Source organism: Sitophilus oryzae, unplaced genomic scaffold (genome assembly GCF_002938485.1).
Source record: "Sitophilus oryzae breed Bouriz unplaced genomic scaffold, Soryzae_2.0 scaffold_494_pilon_pilon, whole genome shotgun sequence".
Lineage (NCBI taxonomy): Eukaryota > Metazoa > Arthropoda > Insecta > Coleoptera > Curculionidae > Sitophilus > Sitophilus oryzae.
The window spans coordinates 1,428,317-1,445,248 of NW_022147078.1; the positions used below are offsets into that span (position 1 = coordinate 1,428,317).

Consider the following 16,932-nt stretch of genomic DNA (forward strand, 5'->3'; position numbering starts at 1 on the left):
AATCGACGGTGTCGATCGACAGAATTAATCGATCTACATGTCGATTTGTTTTCCGTCGTCCGTCGGTAAACATCAAAGAACAGTCGATCGACATTAGTGTGTGGACCTGTTTTCGACGTTCGACATTCGATAAACTGTTATACACAATGACGGCTTGGCTATTTGACATCGTAGTCGTGCTTTTTCTTTGAAGAAATGGAATAGCAGCAAGGTAAAGTCATCGCCTTTATTGAGGCATAAAAACTGAAAAAGAATCTATGGGATTCTAAAACCAAAAACTATAATACAGAAATTTGAGACACGATGCCCTTATGGAAATTGCTAATCAATTTAGCATCGATAAGCAAGCGGTAGAACAAAAAATAAAAAATCTTCAGAGTCAATTTGCAAGAGAAGTGAAAAAAATAAAGGAGATCAAGAAATCTGGCACTGGTACGGAGGATGTGTATGCAAGTAAATGGTTTGCTTTTGAAAGTGAGGACGCAGCTTAACAGATCTATTGTGCGTTCCCCTTTCGTGAGTTATCGCAGGTATCACTCATCATATAATCTCAATGCTTTGACAAAAGCCAGTACCTGAGACGGCTCCACAGAGTCCATCTTTGACATCAGCCGTACCAAAGTTTATGGCACGAGCAGTTGTCGTTTTGGCTCAGTGATAAGGTGTTCTGGTGTTTCGCTATTTTCCCCTCAGAATCTGCATTCACTGTTGTTTCTCAGCTTCAATCTATTGAGGAGACAGTGTCCTGTTAGAAACCCCGTGACAATGCGAAGATTGTTCTTACTTAAATCAAGGAAAATATTTGATTTTCCTCGCTCGTATGCTCTGAGGAACTTTTTCGAGTATCTTAGACCGTTGGAGGATTCCCATTTCAGGTTACGGATGGACTCCTCCAGGTTCTTCAGTTCCGCTTTAAGCTGGTTTCCGCTTGGAAAGCAGAATGGTCTGGTCCAGTTAGAGGAGTGTCTGGTTTGGTTTGGTTTGGTTGCCTTATTTGTTCAGCTTCTCTAGACATTCTTTGACCAACTTTGAAGTGATAGTTACTGAGTTGATCGCTTTTCGTGCTGCTTGACAATCGGATAAGATGGCTATTTCCTGTTTTTGATAGTTCTTATCTAAGATAAATTGTAAGCATCTTTGGATAGCGTAGATTTCTGCTTGAAGGATATGCTGGGGTAGGTACCTAGTGGTTCAGAATATTTAGTTTTCGGTCCAAATACATCCCTGTCCATATTTTGGTTTTGGAAGCATCAGTATCTTTTTATTGCTTAATCTTGTCATCCACTAGGAGTTGTAGGAGTAGAATTTTGTTTTTGAGGCTGTTTCAAGTCCATGACCTGAAAATTCTCCCAGTACTGAATCTATCAATGACAATTCTAATTATTGTCGCGTTGGCACAACTACCGACACGACAATAATAAAATGCAGTGGTGTTAGGGTTAGGTCTAGGATGACCTCCATTGCTACTGTTGGGCATATTCTCATGGCACTTGTAATGCCGATGCATGCCAGTCTCTGTACTTTGCACAGGTTTTGCCTTGCGGTACGTTGCTCTAGTTTTGTGTAATCATGGGTCTTACAGTCGGTGAAACGAATAACTTTGAATTTGACAGTTCCGCGGGCTTTTCTAGTGTTAATTTCCTTAGGTTAGCAATTTGCGGCCATGCTGACGCAATGCCGTCTCTAATAGAACAGCCTCGGAGCAAGATTTATGACGTTACGCTAGTTAGATACTACTGATTAATAAATATGTTGTAGAATACTAAAACACTAAAACTATCTACATTAACTATTGCTGAAATCGTACTCCATAGTCAATGTAGTTTTAGTGTTAAGAATAATAATTTTAATTTTAAGTTTATTATTAGCAGTAAATATTATGTGATGTGTGGTGTGAATATTTTATATGTATTTTTTGGATTATATTCGACACTATTTTTTTCATATGACACAACACTGATGAAGGCTATAATGTTAGCCAAACGTTTTTTTAAACCACAATAAAATAATGAAACCAAATGAAACTTAATTAGCGTTTTTCCCGAACCTAAATCCCAAGAAAATCAAAAAATTTAGAATAATTTTATAAAAGACAGCGATCTTTCATAGCCATCGCTGACGCCTTTTTTCTATGATATTGTATTATTTGCAAATATAATTTTTCGAACATTGATACTTGCAAAATACACATATAAATTTTGTGAATGCAGATAATAATACATCACTATTAGTAGGTATTGAATGTTTTTTGTTAAATTAGATCGATTTTCAAACCCCAAAATTTAAAATATATTTTACATTTTACCCATTAACTTATGTACCTATTCATTATTTGTATATTGTATAACATTTGCTACATTTGTAGGGTTCATAGTTTATTTGCCAAAGTATTTATTACTATAAATGGGTTGTGATTTATTAACTGTATATTATGTATATTTCATAAACTATATCATTTTTAAAATACAAACCAAAAATACGAGGAATAATACTTATGTTTTCCATGTATTCTACAACATATTAATTAATCCATAGTATCTAACTAGCGTGACGTCATGAATCTCGCTCCGAGGCTATTAGACACGGCATTGGTCTGATATTTAGAAATGTGAAAAGCTGATGACATTTTACTTTTGACAATTATGGCATTTCGTGTTGATTTTTGCAAGAAGAGGAAGAACTGTCACTTGTTTTATTATTTTCCTTTTCTATTTCACGACAGTAAAAAGAGTTACCTATCTGATTCGTTCAGACACTCAATTTAAAGAATATGAGTAACTTTTTTGAGAGAGGAATTTTATATTTACTATGTTTTTTAACATGGCAATTTTATATTTGCCATGTTTTTTTTGTCTGTTAAGTTGCTTTTTTGGGATACTGTCATACGCATGTCGAGTGCCATGGGTTGCCTACTCCACTATTTATATTCGGGGATAAGTGACACTATCTTTCTGATCAGCACGAGCAGCCATTGTTTAAATAGATTAGTAATTATCTTATTTCTAATCAAATTTGTTTCTTCTTTTATTTTTTTTTCTGTGCATATTTAGAAAAAATGGTCACGAAAAGTATAAGCAGTCATTCACACGTAGAATTGACCATTAAAATTAATAAAAGCGACCTTGAGTATAAAGGTGCGTGAGTAACTTCGTCAATTATTCTAACCCAGTTTCACCGATATCCAGCTTGTCAATCTTCACGGTCATAACATCACTTTCGGCATTTAAATAGGCGAAACGAATATTTTATTGTGCAGATGCTTGATAATATTCATTTAGGCCATGCGGTGCGTTTTTCCTCGACACAATTAAGTTGGGAAATTGGACTATTAATAAATATAGGTTAATTATTATTAAGGACAATGTAAAATTGTTTATTGGATAAAATTATAGTGTAATATTACCTAAAATAAGGATTGCGGATACTCAAAATATGTATGTGAAAAATAGTATCTAGTTATACACTCTGACAAATTGTTTTAGTCAAATGTAACGTGTAATATTTACTTTTAGCCTTATTTTCATGAAATTTTTAGCAAACTGTATATAAATATATCAACTTTAATTCGTAGTTATTTCTAAACTTAAGTATTCTACCGGGTGCGTCTCAAAAGTGGCTCACCCTTATAACTTTTTTTATTTTTTCAGATAAAAAAACGAAATTTGGTATGTTAGTATATGACATAAATTAGGATTGATTGACGTATTCAATAGTTTTCGGTCACTTCCTGTTACACCGGAAACGACTACAACTTTTGATTTTTAAATGGCACCCTCGGTATTTTTTTTTACTTTATTCGATAGAAAAAAAAATATAATTAAAAAGAGCATTATGCGTTACTTCTAATGCATAGTGTCCTATTTAAAAAAAGTTTATATTTGCTATATACAAGTATTAAACTTCCTCTAGGAGAGGCGATATCTTGTCGTTAGTAGGGGAAGCTCCTAGTCAGGTGCTAGGGGGAATGCCTTCTGACACTTTGGCTGGGCCTAAGAAGCATCTTATTGTCTTGTTCATGGCTGTAGTGTCATGGCCAGGAAATTGCCTCAAGACGTATGACAACGCCGGATAGGACTACCATGTCCGTCGTGCCAGGCGCCCTCTACTGTCCTGTGGCCATGTACCACGGGCAGGGGTTGTGTGTGTGGGGGGGGGTTAGTTTAACTGCCCGGACCAAAAGGAGACAACCTCACCAAAAACAGTCACCTAAATCCTATGATGGCGGGACCAGGTAGCTAGCCTCTACTGGTCTCATTCTTGGAGTACCAGGGGGCACCCCATTGTATTCTCGTCTCCTTTGCTTCTACATGAGAAGCTCTGTAGAAGTGGACCGACTAACCCTTGCGGAGTAATTGACCTCAAACCCAATGAGGCAATAAGAAAGAGGGATATATCCTTCATTATAGATTCGGGACAACACCGCTATCAGGTCTAAGGAGAGACAAAGTTAAAGATGGAAACAAAAAATTTAATTGAACAAAATTTACCTTTATACAAAAGTCAAATGTTAAAGCGCCTTGCAAGTAGAGATGGGTTGTTATTTAACTATCTGTTATTTTATAACAATTATTTATAAATAACATAACGCAACCGTTACTACTTCTAAAAAATAACAGATATAAAATAACGACACGTAGAGTCGGCCGCTCGTGAAAGGAAAAACGAAGTCGGCGCTCTGCATCACCACGAAATTCTATGCTGCTCGAAGCAATTCCAAAAAACAACTAGTATGGATGGAAAACATGTTATTTCGTCAACCATCGATACAGGTGGCGAGAAAACGGACAACGGAGTGGGGAAAGCGCTACGGCGAACGTAGCTGCTTCGGTCGATACCGTCGATAGTCGTATTTACAACAGCTTAAAAATAATAGGATATTATAAAAGAAGCAGGTTTTTTGAAACAGTTGCGGGCATAACGCCTGGCGGTGGAGATAACAGGAGTGGGAAAAGAACGCTGCTACATCGGTCGATTGTCGATGGAGGCTCGCAACGGGTTGGAGAAGCAGTCATTTTAGATATATTGTTTTTCAACCTGTTACGAGCATAACAGGGCGGCGGACGAGATAATAGGTGTGGAAAAGGAACGCTGCTGCATCGGTCGATTGTCGATGGAAGTTCGAAACAGGTTGGGGAATAACGCATCATTTGTTTTAGATACATTCTGTTTCAACCTTTTACGAGCATAACGGACGGAAGTCGAGATATTATGGCGCTGTATGTTTTAGTACTTACTTATTAAGTTTCAATATTTGGGTATTTATTTATTCTGAAGAAAATTTTCAAGAATAATATTTTACTTTTTTAAAAATGTATACAGGGTGTTTTTAAAAATCTGGTCATTGATAATCACGATCCTGCTTAAAGCCCTTGACCTAAAAACTGATTTTTTGGAAAACGGATTGACTTTTTAGTGTGTAGAGGTTCGATAAGAAGGGATTTTTTCGAAACTCCGAATTCTAAGGGGTGAAACTACTCTGAAATATTAGAATATTTTTTATTTAAAAACCGGTGAGTTTTTTCAGGAAACTCTTATAACACGTATATTATTTTATTATGTTGTTTTTACATATTTTAAGATTTTTTAAAAATATATATACAGGGTGTTTCATAAAAATAATATGACCATTGAGTAATTGATTAACCACTATTCTGCTTAAACTGCTGGACGTTTTAAGCTGATTTTTTGCAAACGGATTGACTGTGTTGGGTTCGATAAGGAGGGGTTTGTCGAATCTCAAATTCCAACGCAGGGTGAAAGCACCCTCAAATATTACAATATTTGTTATTTAAAAAAACGGTTAGTCTTTCGGGGGAAAACGCCTGGACACGCATAATTTATTTTGTTTTTTTTTTACATATTTTGAAATTTTTTTTAAAATCATACAGGATATTTCCAAAAAGTTGAGTAATTGATTTACCACGATTCTCCTTAAACTGCTCGACGTTAGAAAGCTTATTTTGGCAAATGTGAGAAAATTTTATCAGTTTGGCATGTTAATGGAAATTCTTGTTTGCTTTATCATCACCATTAGAAATTATTAATTCGACGCGAACGAAGTCGCGGGTACACATAGTTTAAATGTAAAATTAATTCGAACTCTAGTGTTTAGTTGGTTTACTTATAAAAGTATACTCTTCTTACACATTTTCTTATATTGCTATTTTTTGACCGCAAATGGTAAAATCATAACTAATAGCTTCTCGCCCGTCTAGTGAGATGCACCCTGTACACTGCTACGCAATTCTGGATCTACGCGGATCGAGGTGTAGGGCGTAGGTAGATCGCAATATGTAGGTATAGACGAGTGGCGGAATTTTGGCTTTTTATATCGCAATTTGTAAACAGCTCTTATTTGTAAACAACCACTTTTTTTAGAGAGGTATTTTAACAATCGATATTTAGAAATGTTTGACACCCTGGAAATACTACCACCGAGCACGTCATTGTTGCAACTTGCAACCATAAAATAATTAACTAGATAGAAGTGTCAACTCTGTGTTAAATCGTGGAAGCACGATACGCCACCGAAAACCTTCGTTGTCGTCTGGAGAACTAATTTCCCAATTGACAGGTTGACATGATAAGGACATGATGGCTTAATTTTTCATTTCCTTTTCCGGTTATTCAATGGCGGGCCTCTTCAGTTCAAATGCATTTTGTATTTTTTTCTTTTCATAAAATAAGCAAAAATAATTTATTTACATATATTTATTTGAAATATGATTTTTTTTTTTTTTATATAAAAATATTGAGGATTGTATTGTTTCAGTACCAATTAGTTAATTATATGTACTTTTAACGTAAATTAGTTAGGTATAAGCATGACTTACAGTAATTTGTAAATAAACACACATATTCGCAGACTTCAAGGACAGAAAACGGACACAGGGACATGAAAACGAGAGCCTTATACAAAAACCTGAATACAGAAAAACAAATTTTTTTATGAAATTAACAAATAAAAAATATCAATAGGTATAAGATATAAATATACTGTTCTGTTTTAAGCGTCCATTATTTCCAAAAGAGACCTGGCTTATAATCAAAAAGAAGCAAAAAGAGACTTTAGTCGGATAACATAATCAGATTATCAGTCCGATTTATTGCAGTATTGACAATAAATCGCACATATTGGAGATAACTAATGTTGGCTATAGTTAAAAATGATCTTACCTTGCTGTAAAATTGTTTTCCATTTTTCAAAAAAATCGCCAGATCAAAGATTATAACACCATTTTCTTGCATCTAAAATGTAAAAACAGTGTTTATTTACTACCTATTTTTCATATACATGGGACAATACCTACTACTGCAGAAACGTCATTTTCTCCAGGATTCTCCATGTAATATATATTTTTATATACTTATTACCTTTATAATTATAAATTTCAGCCGAAATAAATTGAACTTCAAAACAGAAACTAAACGGAATGAATAAAAATGGCGTCGAATATTTTCGAATTTGTTCTAGAACAAATCTGAAGTTGTCTCTGAAACTGAAATCTGTCAATTCTAAACTGTGAAGTTAGACAATAGTTAGACAAAAACTATGCTGTCCTTGTCTAGGCGGCCATACTTGTCGTGAGGAGAATGACAGGACTGACACTAATGACTGTTTCTAATTTTCCTATTTCACTGTCCCCCCTGCTTGCAACTGCGTTAATACGCCTGGCGATGACCGTCTCATACTCTTTCAGATATTTAGCAGTAAAATAAAGAAACCTGTTATTTTTAAGCTGTTATTTTAAGCTGTTTTTTATAAATAACTATAACAGTTTCAACTGTTATCTAAAAATAACAGTTTTGCCCATCACTACTTGCAAGTAAGCTAGTAGTTGTTTTATATTCACAGAATATCTTGAAAAATTATACAGGGTGATAATACTTCTGATAACCTAAATAATTGTGATTTTAGACCTGAGATCAAGTTATTTACCTTCTACTGATAAGAAAAATATACTTGGAAAAATTCGTGATTACAACAAACCATTGCACACATTGCAAGAAGATTACTATTCGGAGTTGTATGATGACGATAGGAGTCCTACAGGAAAATGGACTAACTCCAGGACTACAAACGGATTTGACGAACTCTATGATAAGAATAAAGATTTGGAAAATAATATTCAAGATTTGCAAATGTAAGTAAGGGTATACCTAATAGTTACATAACAGACCGACACACAGTGGGGTATTTGACACAGATAGTTGATCGAAATTTTTTTACGTAGACCTTATATAAATTATTGCTATTTTCAATTAAAGAGGAAATAATATGAACAAAATAAAGGATAATTTGTCGATTCTAAAAAAAAGAAAGAAAAATCACTGTTCCAGTGTTTCCACGGTCAATGCCACTAATGACAGTAGTAATATCGCAACTAATACTACTAATGCTACGATCCGCGAGCAATGCCCATACCACTAAAGTCGCTACTAATGCCAAATTGTGCTATACTGCTAATGGCACTAATGCGATCGCTTTGTACACAACAATGCCATCGCGGTTTACCTCGCATTAGTATATCACTGATTGGCAAATTAAAGGAAACCAAGAATGTTTTCTCATTTTATCAGCAAAGTCGCAAAAGTCGCAGTATTTTATTTTACTGTATGAAAGTCCAATGTTTACTAAGTAAAACTTATATAGACAATATGCTGAATTCTTCGAAATGCGCAACTAAATCTCTAAGTATAATAAAAAATGTCACAAATTTAATCAAATTTTCTGAACGCCTAACTTTTAGTTGCAAAAAAATCGTTAGTATGAGAATATCCAAAATAAATAATACGTTTTTGTAGAATACATACCTGCAGCTTGTTGAGCCATTTCAATCAAAACAATAATATAAACGTAAAAGGCACAAAAGAACAATTTTTTTTTATTATAATTTTAAACATAAAATTTAGCCATTTGCCTCTTATCTGTGAGAAGTAACAACTTTGACGTTTCGTTGAACCAAATAAATGCAACTAAACACACCCATAGAAACGCCATTCATGGCAGACATGATTTAACTTATAATTTATCTTTTTTTGGGAAATCTTAAACGCATTTGCTTTTTCGAATTTCAGTCACCTTTTTCATGCTAATACCCCACCGTGCGACAATGGTGTCACAGATTATACAGATTATAAACTTTGTTTTTTCTTTATTGTTTTTCGTGGTTCCAATTTTCGGAATCGGACACTAGTTTGGTGACTAGTTTGCGCACATAGCACGCCCACTTATGGCCTCTAAAATTATGCACAGCGCCTGACCGGCACAGTTATTAGAGAGATATCGGAAAACCGAATAGAGTCATGCAGTATTTACGCGTACCTTATCATGGTTACGATATGCGCGTGTCAATTTTTAACGCAACGTTACCGCCTGACGTTATTTGCGGATCAATTACACCAAGGGCTCTTTCTAAATAACGTTTAAAAATTGCTTAAATGGGCATGTGCGGGTATTTGACAACCGGGACCGGCCGGCGAGATCTTTTATTTTAGGTTATGTTTGAATTGTTTTGAATTATTGCTTTAGTTTTTTATTAGGTAATTTGATATTTAAGTAGCTGGGATTAGTTTTAATTAAATAAATATGGCCCAAAATATGGATTTCACCTCTTCCAATAACGAAAGAACCTATAAAGAGGCTCAGGTTTACAGCAGATGACGACTTAGCCCTTCTAAGAGAATTTGTTGCTTGTTGCCCTAAACCCACTGGTAGACGTTGAACAATAAAACACTGGAAATAAGCACTTTTAGCCCTTTAGTTTTAAATACCTAATAAAACAAAACAATTTCAAAGTTTAAATTCAAAGTTAGGTTAAGAAGTTTAAATAGCGGACGCGATGCGATCGGAATTCTTTCCGATCCGATAACTAAATGAAGAGAGTTAATACCACCTCACGTAAAGAAAATAACACCTGGCCTTATTAACGTCCATGCACGCTATTCGGTTTAGCGATATCTCTCTATTACGCTGTTTATTGTTATTTTACGCGAGTTTATTCTTGCGCACAGGAAATTTTACTCGTTTGCACATCGTCATAAAAAACAATTTTCGTACCACGAATTAGGGATGAGATTTTTATCTGTATACATATAGTGTACCTAATCTGTGATGGTGTTCTATATTTTGCTATAGTGTTTCAATTTATTACCATATACAAAGTGCATGTTATTGCATGTTATAAAAGAGTTATAAATCTAGAGTGCCATGGCTGTTAAAAATACTAATTTTTAATCAAAGGGCATTGGAAAAATATATTTGATCGTCTAATGCTTTTCGTATCTTAGCCGGTTAAAAGACGCCCCAATCGTAGTTTTAATCATATCTCAATTTTTTCAAATGGAACAAGGGGGGCTTATTAGCATATTTGGAAAAAGCATATTTTTACGAAAAATTTGGTACCACACACTTGGCATTTCGAGTCAAGTTGTCGTTATGAACCGCATGTTACAATTTCAAATAAATAAAGTAAAAAAATACCGAGGGAGTCATTTCAAAATCAAAGTGAGCCACTTTTGAGATGCATCCGGTACATAATAAACAATATAGTCACCAATAAAACAGAAGAATAACTTTGGTTGACAGTTCCCGCAGACTTTTCTAGTGTTAATTTAATTAATCCGAGGAAGAATTCTTATTCAAAGGGTTAGCAACTTGCGGCCATGCTGACGCAATGCCGTCTCTAATAGAACAGCCTAGGAGCGAGATTTATGACGTCACACTAGTTAGATACTACAGATTAATAACTATGTTGTAGAATACATGAAAAACATAATTATTCCTCGATTTGTTGTTTTGTATTTTGTATGAACAAAAAGTATGTTGTATGAACCATACAAATGCAGCAAATGTTTTACAATATGACTGAAATCGTACTCAGTCAATGTAGATAGTTTTGTGTTAAGAATAATAATTTAAAAAAATATGTGGTCATCTTTTGATAGTCAAGTTTATATTAGTTTATTAATTGCAGTAAAACATTATAATATATAAATAAATTTTGTGAATGCAAAATAATAATACATCACTATTAGTAGATATTGAATGTTTTTTTGTTAAAGATCGATTTTCGAACCCCAAAATTTAAAATATATTTTACATTTTTACCCATTATCTTATGTACCCACCTATTCATTGTATATTGTAAAACATTGCTGCATTTGTATAGTTCATGTTTATTAATAGTATTTATTACAATAAATAGGTATATATTATATTGTATTTATTAACTGTATATTATGTATATTTCATGTAAACTATAAAAAAAAAACATTTTTTAAAATACAAACCAAAAATACGAGGAATAATTATGTTTCCATGAATTGCTCCATATTTATTAATCCGTATTATCTAACTAGCGTGACGTCATAAATCTCGCTCCGTGGCTGTTCTAATAGAGACGGCATTGGTCTAATATTTAGAAATGTCAAAAGCTGATGACATTTTACTTTTTGTCAATTATGACATTTCGTGTTGATTTTTTGCAAGAAGAGGAAAAATTGTCACTTTGTTTTTATTATTTTCCTTTATTTCTTTAGTAAAAAGATTTTTTTTTTATTTTCCTTTTCTATTTCCTTCTCAATTTAAAGAATATCAGTAACTTTTTTGACAGAGGGATTTTATATTTGCCATATTGGTAAAAAATAACGGTCAAAATTCAAAGTTATTCATTTTATAGACTATATCATTGGTATGCAAAAATATTATAAACATTTTTTTTATGTAATCATTTTTTATAGTGAAATCATACAGCTTCAATTCAGACTGCAGCAGCTTCAGCTTCAACAGCAACTCCTTCGCCAAGAGAAGCAACGACTCACTGTCAACTTGAGACTCAGCTTCAGACGAGGAGTTTGGAGCAACGATTTGAAGCGAGAACTTCAGAAAATCGCCGGTGAAGAAGTTAGAGCTTTGGAAGAACGTTTGAGCTTGAGCTTGAGAGTTAGAAGACTCCAGGATAACATAGTTAAACAGCTTGAAGAAGCAGAACGAAACTTGAAGAAGGAATCCTGGATTCAGGAAAATTACTACGAAAATTATTGAGTCTTTTTACATATATTTTTTGGTATTTTTAATGAATCACTAATTATTAATGAATAGTTTTATAGTATAAGTGTATTATGTTAATTATTAAATATTGGACATCGATTATTATTGGTATAATTTAGGCAAATTGGAGAGCTGATAGACTCAAATTTATTAAATCGAAATATTCTATGTATTTCCGAAGAAGATAAATAGATTTTAAGATTAAACTGTAGCCAAATTTGAAGAAAATAAAGATTGATAGGTATATTAATACAATTTTTTGTACTACAGGTTTTTGAGCAATAGGGGTGGTTTTTTTAGAACTGTACTACAACAAAATAATTAGACGCAAATTGTACATATAGACTGTAAAACGAATAACTTTGAATTTGACAGTTCCCGCGGGCTTTTCTAGTGTTAATTTTATTAGGTTAGCAACTTGCGGCCATGCTGACGCAATGCCGTCTCTAATAGAACAGCCTCAGAGCGAGATTTATGACGTCACGCTAGTTAGATACTACGGATTAATAAATATGTTGTAATACATGGAAAACATAATTATTCCTCGTATTTTTGGTTTGTATTTTTAAAATGATATAGTTTACATTGAAAATATAAACATAATATACAGTTAATCAATACAGATATTATATACCCTATTTATAGAATAAAGTATTTGGCAGATAAAACTATAAACCATACAAATGCAGCAATGTTTTACAATATGGCTGAAATCGTACTCCATAGTCAATGTAGATAGTTTTTGTTATTAAGAATAATAATTTAAAAAAAATTATGTGGTCATCTTTGACAAGTTTATATTAGTTTATTAATTGCAGTAAACAATTATACTATATAAATAAATTTTTGTTGATGCAAATAATAATACATCACTATTAGTAGATATTTGAATGTTTTTTGTTTAAATTAGATCGATTTTCAAACCCCAAATTTAAAATATATTTTTACCATTTTTACCCATTATCTTATTTACCACCTATTATTATTTGTATATTGTAAAAACATTTGCTGTATTTGTATGGTTTATAGTTATTTGCCAAAGTTATTTATTACTATAAATAGGTATATATTATATTGTATTTTAATTCTGTATATCTATGTAGTATTTCATGTAACTATATCATTTCCCTCCCATAATTATGTTTTTCCATGTATTCTACAACATATTTATTAATCCGTAGGATCTAACTAGCGTGACGTCATAAATCTCGCTCCGTGGCTGTTTTATTAGAGACGGCATTGATCTAAATATTTAGAAAATGTTTTTTTTTTTATGTATATTTTTTTGTTCCAATTTTTGACATTTCGTTGTTTGATTTTTGCAAGGAGAGGAAGAACTGTCACTTGTTTTATTATTTTCCTTTTTTATTTCACGAAAGTAAAAAGAGTTACCTATCTGATTCGTTCAGGCACTCAGTTTAAAGAATATCAGTAACTTTCTTGACAGAGGGGTTTTATATATGCCATGTTGGTAAAAAATAACGGTCAAAATTCAAAGTTATTCATTTTATAGACTATAAGAACATTCTCTATAAGTTCGCCTAATGATTTTTTTTATAAGTTTATTATTTCCGGACTTGGCGGCCGTTTCATGAGTCCTTTGGGGTGGTTTTCAAAAAGTTTGTTTTACAGCAAATTTACCCGTATGAAAGTTGTGTTTTCCTCATGATTGTTTTTGTAGCTTGATTATTTTTGGAGATAGCGTCCAGTTCATGAACAAATTAGGTTAGTTTTCAATGATACTCTTTTTTTCAGCAAATTCACCCTAGGAAACTCGTTCAAAATAAGAGGTATATGTACACCTTTGCCTTATGAACTATATTTTGAAGACGACGACTTTACTTCATACGAAGCAAGAAAAGAAACCAACAATAAATCTGAGGAGCCAACGCCAGGTCCATCACACCAAAGACGATACAAATAAAAAAAATCATAATATTCATTCTCTTGATGAATTTCATGTTTCGTTTTGGGGAAATAAATACATATCACAGAGAAGTTTGCATGTAATTTTAATATGAACACCTTTTAAGTTGGTAAATTTGTAGAACTAAACAAAAATTATGAAACTACCCCAATTTGTTCATGAACTGGACGCCATCTCCAAAAATAATGAAGCTACAAAAAAATTCATGAGGAAAAGTTGCTTGTCCATTAATTATGAACAACTTTCATACGGGTCAATTTGCTGTAAAACGAACTTTTTGAAAACCACCCCAGAGGGCTCATGAAACGGCCGCTAAGTCCGGAAATAATAAACTTAAAAAAAAATTCATTAGGCGAACTTATAGAGAATGTTCTTCTGTACAATTTGCGTCTAATTATTTTGTTGTAGTACAGTTTAAAAAAAACACCCCTATTCCTCAAAAACCGCAAGGGGAAAATTTCCGATTTTGTTAATTTTACACTCAGAAGACAGTCGCTGACAAACTCTGAAAAAATCAGCTTGCCCGTAATTTTTTTATTTTCAAATGACAATTTTATTGGACTGAACCCTTAAGCCAGCTTTGGTTCGGTGTTCTTTCAAGAAATTAAAAAAATATTTATAAATAAACGTTTAATTGACAGACAGAATGAAAATACTCTTCTCCCTCCCTATTTTTATCGGAAAATGAAAAAGAAAACGTCGGAAAACCCTTCGCTGTGAACGCATCGGAATGCGACCTGATCGCGACAGCTCCCAAATGAAAATTTCCTCCGCGTGGAAAACGCGAACCGATCAAGATTTTCCACGAGTCCATTGTCGACGCCCCCAAATGAATTAATTAATTTATCGAACGCTCGATTGAGCCTGAAGGAGCCAAACTTCGACGAAACGTCGGAAAAATTGCGCTCCACTCGATTTCGAGTTCATTCATCATATACAGGGTGCGGTCCGAACTGTATTCCGGAAAAGTTCGACAGCATATTCTGCAGATAAAAATAAATAAAAAAGTTCGTATAAATGTATATCCTAAATTGCTTAGTTTCGGAGATAGAGGGTGTAGAAGTTTCATTTTTATATTGTTGACAATCTAACCTAACAACTATTTGTCAACATGTTTAATTTATGTCAATGAAGACAGGTATTGATAATGTCGATTCCAAATATCTCGAGAACCATTACTCGTAACGATTTTTACTAGGAGACCTTTTTTACGTAAGAAACGTCGTAAATGTATATACAGGGTTGTTCATCACATACGACACGGAATATTGTAGCTAAACGATTAGATTTTTACAAATTCTAAGTTTTGGATTCGTTGAAGGACTATCAGAGCTACAATTTAAAAATATTTTTACAAGATACCGAGTGTCCCAAATAAATAAAAAATATCAAAGTTGTATTTTTTTAAATGGAACACCCTATATATTATTACATTTTTAGTTTCTACGATTAAAATAAAGGTAAATTTGATTAAGGTTTATTACACTTAAACCTTACCGTTTTTGAAATATTTTCAATTTTGTGAAATTGCAGTAAAAATTTTAAGGCTTCATTTCTCCAAGGGTATCAAAGTTTTTAATACTAAATATTTACTGAAGTTTATTTACTGATCAGTTATTGTGTTGCAATAATAAAAATAATACTACCTTATACAGAGTGTCTAAAAATTTATTTTAAATAATTATTAGCTTCAAACGGCAATAACTTGTTTAATTTAAATGGAACACCCTGTATATTTTACGAGAATCAGATGCACAATTTAATTGTCTATCAAATTACATTATACCATTTTTTACCTATCTCTTTAAGTTTCCGTAGAAAATGCATTTTCTTGTAATTTAGAACTTATTTATCAATATACCCATGGACTATTGACATTTTAGATTATTTTTAAAGATGTACCAAATTTTTAAAGAGTACAGATACTAATATTGTCGATATAATTCGTTTATTTCGTTAAAAAATAAAAAAAACCGGTTTAAATATTTGTTAAAGAGGATCAATTAATATGATTCTAAAAATACTAAAAAACTGAATTTTGTATGGGCATTAGACAGTGTGATAAAAAGTAACACCTTAAAAATGATATTTCATTTTTAATAAATGCTTATTTATAACAACAGAGACTTTAATTTGATAACTTATTATTATATTGATTTCTGACTCAAATCCACATTTATTTATAATAATTTATTAACGAACACAATTAAGTATGTCATTAATTAGTATATGGGCGGAAATAATGGTGTTATATTTAATTAATGGTATACTCTTTTATAAAGATTTAAATAGTTTTCTTTTTGCATACAAATGGGCTAGTAATATTATCGTTTTGCTAAAAACGATAATATTACTAGTCTGTACATTTTGTACATTTGTTGCTTTAAAAACAATCTAAAATGTCAGTATTCCATGGATATATTGGTAAATGAGGTCTAAATTATAAGAAAATGCATTTTCTACGAAAACTTGAAGGGATAGGTAAAAAATGGTATAATACAATTTGATAGACAATTTAATTGTGCATCTGATTCTCCTAAAATATACAGGGCATTCCATTTAAATTAAAGAAGTTATTGCCGTTTGAAGCTAATAATTATTTAAAATAAATTTTTAGACACTCGGTATAAGGTAGTATTATTTTTATTATTGCAACACAATAACTGATCAATAAATAAACTTCATTAAATATTTAGTATTAAAAACATTGATACCCTTGGAGAAATGACGCTTTAAAATTTTGACTGCAATTTCACAAAATTGAAAATATTTCAAAAACGGTAAGGTTTAAGTGTGATAAACCTTCATAAAATTTACCTTTATTTCAATCGTAGAATCTAAAAATAGAATAATATACAGGGTGTTCCATTTAAAAAAATACAACTATAGCATTTTTTACTTATTTGAGACACTCTGTATCTTCTAAAATTATTTCTAAATTGTAGCTCTAATA

General features: G+C 32.4%; 1 long non-coding RNA gene across 1 annotated transcript; it reads left to right on the forward strand.

Annotated features, from left to right (window-relative positions):
• Positions 1–7,890: 7,890 nt before the first annotated feature.
• Positions 7,891–12,307, forward strand: LOC115886572. The gene is made up of 2 exons (XR_004050910.1): positions 7,891–8,144; positions 11,743–12,307. It is a non-coding gene; the product is annotated as an uncharacterized LOC115886572 (long non-coding RNA).
• The last annotated feature ends 4,625 nt before the right edge of the window (positions 12,308–16,932 follow it).